General features: G+C 49.3%; 2 non-coding genes across 2 annotated transcripts; one reads left to right on the top strand and one right to left on the bottom strand.

The window, feature by feature from the left end:
* The first annotated feature begins 6,212 nt into the window (after positions 1-6,212).
* Positions 6,213-6,295, top strand: TRNAL-CAG (transfer RNA leucine (anticodon CAG)). Its single transcript has one exon. It is a non-coding gene; the product is annotated as a tRNA-Leu (tRNA).
* A 447-nt stretch (positions 6,296-6,742) lies between these two features.
* TRNAL-CAG (transfer RNA leucine (anticodon CAG)) lies at positions 6,743-6,825 on the bottom strand. The gene has a single exon. It is a non-coding gene; the product is annotated as a tRNA-Leu (tRNA).
* Between the last annotated feature and the right edge of the window lie 1,235 nt (positions 6,826-8,060).

Genomic DNA, 8,060 nt, shown 5'->3' with positions numbered 1-8,060 from the left:
TGGCCCCATAGTATTCACCAGGCACAAGAACTGTCATATTAGGCTGGGCACAGTGGCTCATGCCTATAATCTCAGCATTTTGGGAGGCTGAGGTGGGAGGTGTGCTTGAGGCCAGGAGTTCAAGACCACCCTAGGCAATATATTGAGACCCCATCTCTACAGAAATTTTTTTTTCAAAAATTAGCCAGGCGTGGTGGCATGTGCCTGTAGTGCTAGCTACTCGGGAGGCTGAGGTGGAAGGATCACTTGAGCCCAGGCAGTCGAGGCTGGAGTTAGTTGTGATTGCACCACTACACTCCAGCCTGGGTGACAGAGTAAGATCTTGTCTCAAAAAAAATAAAATAAAATAAAAAAGTCACATTGTTTTATTTTGCTGGGCTAACACATAAAGCATTTACTCTGCTCCAGGCACTCTAAGTGCTCAGCATGTATTAACTTATTTGATCTTCTCAACAATCCTCTAAGATAGATATTAGTACTAAGCCCATTTTACAGATGGCGAAACTGGGGAACTGAGAGGTTAAGTAACTCCCCCAAGGTCACAGAGCTAGCAAATGGCAGAAGCAGGATTTGAACTCAGGTGGTCCCAGAGTCCATGCACTCAGCCACGAGGGCTCAAATTAAAATTGGCCAGCCAGGCATGGTGGCTCACACCTGTAATCCCAGCACTTTGGGAGGCTGAGGCAGGTGGATCGCCTGAGGTCAGGAGTTCAAGACCAGCCTGGCCAACATGGTGAAACCCCATCTCTACTAAAAATACAAAAAAAAAATTAGCTGGGGGTAGTGGTGGGCGCCTGTAATCCCATCTACTCAGGAGGCTGAGGCAGGAGAATCACTTGAACTGGGAAATGGAGGTTGCAGTGAGCAGAGATCACACCATTGCACTTCAGCCTGGGCAACAAGAGCGAAACTCCATTTCAAAAAAAATTGGCCCTCTACTCCCTGCCTATCAGGGTGGTAAGCTGTCGTCTCAGCCATTCCTGGGGTTCTCCTTCTAGGGTGGCCAAAGGCTTAGGGGGCATGGGCAGAAGCAGTCCAGAGAACTTGGAAGTGAGCTCCTGGCCTTTGGTCTATTCTGGTCGTCACTGAAATACTCACTGTCCACGTGATCCACTCATAGCCAAGAAATTGAGCCGCCTGACTCCCTCTATGCCAAGGGTGGACCTTGGGGTCTTTGGCTCCAGCTCCTGAGGGACCAAATTTTCCCTACCCCATCCTGTTAGACATCTTCGCCTGCCTCATCCACTTCACCTCCAGATTCCCCCATTCCCCTGGGGCTGGCCTGGCTTCTCCCCTCAGTGGTCAAGATGTCCAAACGAGGACTTTAACAGGCATTTGCTCCTGGCACCCTGTGGCTTCTGCCCTCCACCCTCAGCCAAGAAAACCAGAGCCTAAACAACAAAAGCTTGGCCATGCTACTTGGACTGCCTTACTGGGAAAATCCTACCCTTTCTTTTAAATCTCCTTTAATAATGAAAACAAACAGGACTAAAAACAGCATCTCAAAGTCCATCCTGCCATGTGAATTGGCAAGCCCTCGTGGCTTTTTTTTTTTTTTTCTTTTTGAGATGGAGTCTCGCTCTGTCGCGCCCAGGCTGGAGTGCAGTGGCACGATCTTGGCTCACTGCAACCTCTGCCTCCTGGGTTCAAGCAACTTTCCTGCCTCAGCCTTCCGAGTAGCTGGGATCACAGGTGCCTGCCACCATGACTGGCTAATTTTTTGTATTTTTAGTAGAGATGGGGTTTCACCATGTTGGTAAGGTTGGTCTCGAACTCCTGACCTCAGGTGATCCGCCCGCCTCGGCCTCCCAAAGTGCCAGGATTACAGGTGTGAGCCACCGCGCCCGGCCTCATGGCCTTTATTAAGGAGACAATGTAAAGAAAGTGCTTGGCACAATGCTAGGCACACAGCATTCAAGAAGGGGTTTTGTTTTGTTTTGTTTTGTTTTGTTTTTGAGACAGCATCTCACTCTGTTGCCCAGGCTGGAGTGAGGTGGCATGATCACAGCTCACTGCAGCCTCGACCTCCTGGGCTCAAGCGATCCTCCCACCCCGGCCTCTCAAACTGTTAGGATTACAGGTGTGAGCCACCACACCTGGCCTCAAGGAGTTTTGAGCCAGACAAATCAAGTTCCATTTATCAGCTGTGTGACTCTGGGTAATTCATGTGGTCTCTCTGAGCCTCACTTTCCTGTAAAATGGGGGTAATCATGACCTGTGTTGTGGTGCTGTGCTGAACATTAAGTGAGGTAATGGATGGAAAGGAAACATTCACTAATACTCAGCTTCTTGCCACACTTGTCCCTGGGAGGGCTGGTGTTGCGTGCTGAAGTCCCAGGAATGCTAGCAATTATCCCTTTCAGGCACCTTGGCTGGACAAACACTAGGTCCTCATTTGGCCATCTGACTTCATCTGTGCAAAGTAGGGCAAAGTACAGGAAGAGCCACGTCGGGGCTTCCCCAGCTGCTTGTGGGCTTTTCAAGCTCCACCCAGGGGACTTTTTTTTCCCCAAGCTGGACAAATGCCCAGAGCAGGGAATGGGTGAGGCCTGTCCCACAGGGCTCATTGTTGGCGTCTAGGCTGCTGATAAGGTGGAAACAGGACATAAACAGAAATGGTGGCCTTCTCCCTTCCCAATTTTGGTCTCAGGGACCTAGGGGTACAAGGCTTCCTCCAGGCCAGGAGGGTGTCACATGAAAGGTGTTGAGGGGGGACACCTGATCATCCACCCAAACCCAAGAGACAGAGCTGTGTGGGAACCTGGTGCTGAGCCCCATCAAGGGAGCACTTTCTCCCAGGCCAGCCAGGAGGGCAGCAGGCAGGGCGGGGCTGGTGTGGGCTCCAGCTCTGGCGCTACCTCTGTTCCCTTCTCTCTAAAATGATGTGCACTCAGAAAGGTTGGTGATGCAAGAAATGAAGGGAGGGTCCCAGAGGTGGAGAGTGCAGGGCTTCTGCCCCAAAGAGGACCTTGGGCAAGTCACTCAGCCCACCTGAGCCTTACCTCCCTGGTCTGCAAAATGGGGTGAAAGTGGGAAGCTACCAGCCCCTGCTTCAAAGCCCTTGCCTTCAAGGGAAACCAAGCATCTAGTAACCTGGCTCCCCTATGGCCTTCGTGACCTCCTATTGCATCCCTACATCCTCTCTCTCCACCCTGACACCCCCCACACACACTAGCCAGCCAGCAGGGCTTGTGTGTTTTACCCCAAAACACATCCTGAATCTTGAATTCTACCACCTTTTGCAATCTCCACTTCCCTGGTCCAGCCATCATCATCTCTTACCCTCCCTGCCCTGGCCTTCCCCCTGGACTTCCAATTCTTCCCTTGGCCTGCCGTCCATCCTCCACACAGCAGCCAAAGGGATAGTTTTTGAAGGGCCCTCAGGACCATGCCACTCCCCTGGCTTAAAACACTCCAGGCTGGGCACAGTGGCTCACACCTATCATCTCAGCATTTTGGGAGACCAAGGCCGGAGGATCTCTTGAGCTCAGGAGTTCGAGACCAGCCTGGGCAAAGTGTCAAGATCCTGTCTCTACAAAAAGTATAAAAATTAGCCAAGTGTGGTGGTGCACACCTGTAGTCCCAAATACTTGGGAGGCTGAGGCAGGGATTGCTTGAGACCAGGAGATTGTCTGCAGTAAGCCAAGATTGTGCCACTGGACTCCAACCTGGGCCACAGGGCTGGGCCCTGTGTCAAAACAACAACAATAACAAACAAAAACACACCAGTTACTCCATCACAGAAGAAAATCCAAACTCCTTTCCCTGGCACTCCAGCCCTGTGTGATATGGCCTGAACCTTCCCATCACCTTACCCCTGCCACACTGGCCTTGCTGTCCCTCCAACAGACTATATTTCTCTCTGCCTCAGAGCCTTTGCACTGGCTATGTCTTTTATCTGAAATGCTGCCACCTGCAGCTTTGATCTTGCTTGTGTTTCTCCTTTTGAACTCAGTGTCAGCTCCTCACAGAGGCCCTCCCTAACCACCCTGCCTAGGAGAGCCCTAATCACTCTTGATCACTGTTAAAAGGGTATTTTTTTTTTTTTTTTTTTTTTTGAGACGGAGTCTCACTCTGTTACCCAGGCTGGAGTGCAATGGTGTGATCTCAGCTCACTGCAACCTCTGCCTCTCAGGTTCAAGCAATTCTCCTTCCTCAGCCTCCTTAGTAGCTGGGATTACAGGCACGTGCCACGACGCCTGGCTAATTTTTGTATTTTTAGTAGAGACGGGGTTTCACCATGTTGTCGAGGCTGGTCTTGAACTTCTGACCTCGTGATCTGCCCACCTCAGCCTCCCAAAGTGCTGGGATTACAGGCATGAGTCACCTCGCCTGGCCAAAAGGATAATTTTTAAGATAAAATCATAATTCTCATATAAATATAAAATGAACACGTCAAAGATTTTATTTTAGTCATTCATTAATGGGAGGACCTGTTCAATGTTATAGCCAATTCAAAAGAGAATTCAAAGACACACATATATTGGCAATCAGGAATGCTGAAATGAATTTATAAGTAGATTGCAAAATTGGTCAATATCCACAGGGCAATGATCAATTGCATTCTACCCTAACAAAATTCACCTGTATTTCTGTGGACAAGAATTATTTGGACATAAAAGTAATGAAAGGTGCAAGCCCTTATAGAATCAGATCCAGCTATCTTTTTTGCCTGTTTTAAAGTCTTTCATGAGTTTCTTGATGCATCCTCTACCCAGCATTTAACAACACCTGGATGTATTTGTCCACCTGTTTCTTATCCTTCTCCCTTCGCTCCATGCCTGAATGTATCTTGAGAGTGGAAATTCTGTTTTGTTCACAGCATCTAGAAGAGTGGCACATAGCAAGTGCTTAATAAATATTTGTTGACTTTCTTTCCGGCTTCCAGGGCAATTTGTATTTTAGAAGAGGACACAAAAGAAGTTAGTACTAAACCTAAAGGAAAGAATTCTGGCAGTCAATGAGGAGAGGACATTTGGGACAGGGAAAGAGGAGGGTTTCATTGTCTTTCAGATAACCAGGACCTCTGCCCACCCCCATGGGGCTGCATCCCAAGCTCCAAGCATCTCAAGGGAATCTAATCCAAGGGTGGTAAGTGCTGCTGTTCTCTGGCCGAGGCCGCTCTGTGATACCATCTCAGACAAGTCCGAGGGCACTAAGAGGTTAATGTGACCCCACTGCTCACACCTTCTAGGCCTGACCCCTGGACTCCAAAGTTGGCTCAGAGATGTTCGAGGGTCTTGGACCCTCTCTTCTAGTGCCTGTGTACAGAGAGGGGCAGCAGCTGCCATTGTAGGAATATGAGTCATTAATGAGGGAATTCATTAATTAATGTGTAATTGTTACACACCAGGTCAGCGGCCCAGCCCCCTGAGATCCTAGAAATCCTTCTGGAGAAGGGCACCCTCTCGGTACCGAGGTCTTCTGGTCCCTGGAGACAGCCTGTGCGCCGCGTGCGTAAGCCTAGAGGGGGTGGAAGGGAAGAGAGGAAGATGCCGCGGGGGCCAGGAAAAGAGAGATGAGTCACGAAATGAGGGGATGCAGGAAGGAGGAAGCGAGGGAAGAATGAATCCATGGGATCTTCCCTGCGTACATACTGTGTGCCGGGCACGGTTTGGGCACTGGGGACATAGGAATAGGGCGGGTCTGGCTGTGCAGCTGCAGGCCTCGTTCTATCCCGGAGCCTGAGTAAATGAATTATAACACATATACAAATGTGAAGCTGCAGCTGGGGCGAGTATTCGGAAGGAGAGCGCGGTAAGAGTGCCAGGCGGCCTTGCAATACCTGGGCTTTACCTAGATTGGGCGCCAGCCCACGGAAATGTCTACGAATCAGTGCAGGTATACGGACTTGATTGCATTGTGCACAAGGGAAATGCAAGGTTGCTTGCAGATTTCAGGAATCAAAGCTGACATGATAGTACATGTATGAATGCAGAATGAATACAGGCTGGAGGCACGAATGCATGTGTATTGAAGTAACAGTCTTCGGTCTCGGCCTTCTCTAGTAGGCCTTGCGCACCCTCTGGCGTCGCCTAGGTGCATCGCGCTGACCTTCCTTGTCCCATCTCTCCACGCCCATTGGAGCAAGTGAGTGTATCTCGCTCCACCCAACACCGGGCGGACAACTAGGCGTGGGTCTTCGCTGCCCGCTACGCATGCGCACATTGCAGAACTTGTGAAGAGGCTTTATGCGCAGCACACTTCAAGCAGTCAGGATGGCCGAGCGGTCTAAGGCGCTGCGTTCAGGTCGCAGTCTCCCCTGGAGGCGTGGGTTCGAATCCCACTTCTGACAGAGCGGTATTACTTTTCCTCATCAACACCGCAGATCAGTGAGGTTATGTCTTGTGTGTATATATTCTGTGTATATGTTCTCATAATCTTTTTCTATTCTTTTACAGATCAATGAGGTTATGATGTCTTGTGTGTATATGTTCGCATAATCTTTTTTTATTGTTTTACAAAACGAGTATTTTCTTATTAACGAGCATTTTCTTTTTTAAAAAAGAATCTCGCTCTGTCGCCTAGGCTGGAGTGTGGTGGCGACATCCTCCCGCCTCAACCTCCTCCAAAGTTGGGAGTTCAGAATCACACGACCACGTCCTGTCAGACTTTTTCTTCCCCACAGACATTCATTTAGACTTTGGATTGCGTGTAAAACGTACGGTCCCCTGTGTTTGCGGGCCTCTCTCGGTGTGCGGTCGTCGAAAATTTCTCTTCTAAAATACCGGAAAAGAGCACTTGTCAGAAGTGGGATTCGAACCCACGCCTCCAGGGGAGACTGCGACCTGAACGCAGCGCCTTAGACCGCTCGGCCATCCTGACTTCCTAAAAACGACTATTTTGGGGTCTGATGTAGTGCCTCTGATGCTTCAACGACGCTCGGAACTCAGAACCCAGAGGCGGTGTCCCGGGCAGTTCCGAGTCCGGCCTGCAGCTTAGGTTATCCACAACCAAACCCATCCGGTGCAGCGAGACTCACTGCTGTTGTCAAACTGGCGCTTTCTACTGAATACACACATAATTTAAATGGAAAATCAGTTTCCCTTACCATCAACAGAAATAAACACAATGAAAACGAAATAACGTTGCTAAATTCTAGCTGCCTGCCCAGGCTCTGAGCCTCAAGTGGTGGTATTATGAACTATTACTAATACCGGTCGGATGTTTCGGGCTGTGAATGGGGCACTGGCGGAGTAGGGGGCGGGGTTTGGAGAATTATTGTTGGAAGGAGGACGCTCTATAAGGTTTTTGTCATCCGTTCCTCAGGACGGGAGGCCTTGGGTTGGGAGATCCCACTCTGCAAATGATTACCTAGGGCCTCATCCAGAAAGAGTTGGCTTTTAGACCTTTCTAATAAGCTGATCAAGGGAAAAAGTTGGAGATTGTTAAGCTTGGGGAAGAGAATTATTATCTGTCTACAAAAGCCTGATATACAAGGGGTTGGGATTGTGTCTGCCTGTCCTTTTTGCTCCAAGAACTGGGGCCCGAAGTGGGCGTGCAGTGGGTGAATAGTTACAGAGGATGGGTTTGGGAGAAGAAAGAGTTTGCTGGAAAGGAAACAGGGTGACTATTGGTAGTGATATCCCCGTCGCTGGAGGCATTCAAGACGAGGATCGATGGTCACTTGGTGGAAATGCTGCCAAGGAGATTCAAGAGTTTCTATTGCTGCTGTAACACATAACTACAAATACAAATTTGGTGGCTTAAAACCATCCCATTTATTTATCTTACAGTTCTGGAGGTCATAAGTCTAAAATGGGTCACAGGGTTACATTCCGTCTGGAGGCCAGAAGGGAGAATCATTTCCTTTCCTCTTCCAGCTGCTGGAGACCACCCACATTCTTTGGCTCCTCAGTCCACACCACTCCAAACTTTGCTCTGTCTTCATATCACCTTCTCTGACTCTGACCCTCCTGCCTAACCTCTTTATAACAACCCTTGTGATTACACTGGGCCTGTCTGATAACCCAGGGTCATCACCCCATCTCCAAATCCATTATTATTATTATTGTTATTATTTTGAGAAGTAGTCTCACTCTGTTGCCCAGGCTGGAGTG

Source organism: Pan troglodytes, chromosome 18 (genome assembly GCF_028858775.2).
Source record: "Pan troglodytes isolate AG18354 chromosome 18, NHGRI_mPanTro3-v2.0_pri, whole genome shotgun sequence".
NCBI lineage: Eukaryota > Metazoa > Chordata > Mammalia > Primates > Hominidae > Pan > Pan troglodytes.
Note: the sequence above shows the minus strand (reverse complement) of the source record. Positions and strands in the feature narration are given on the sequence as shown.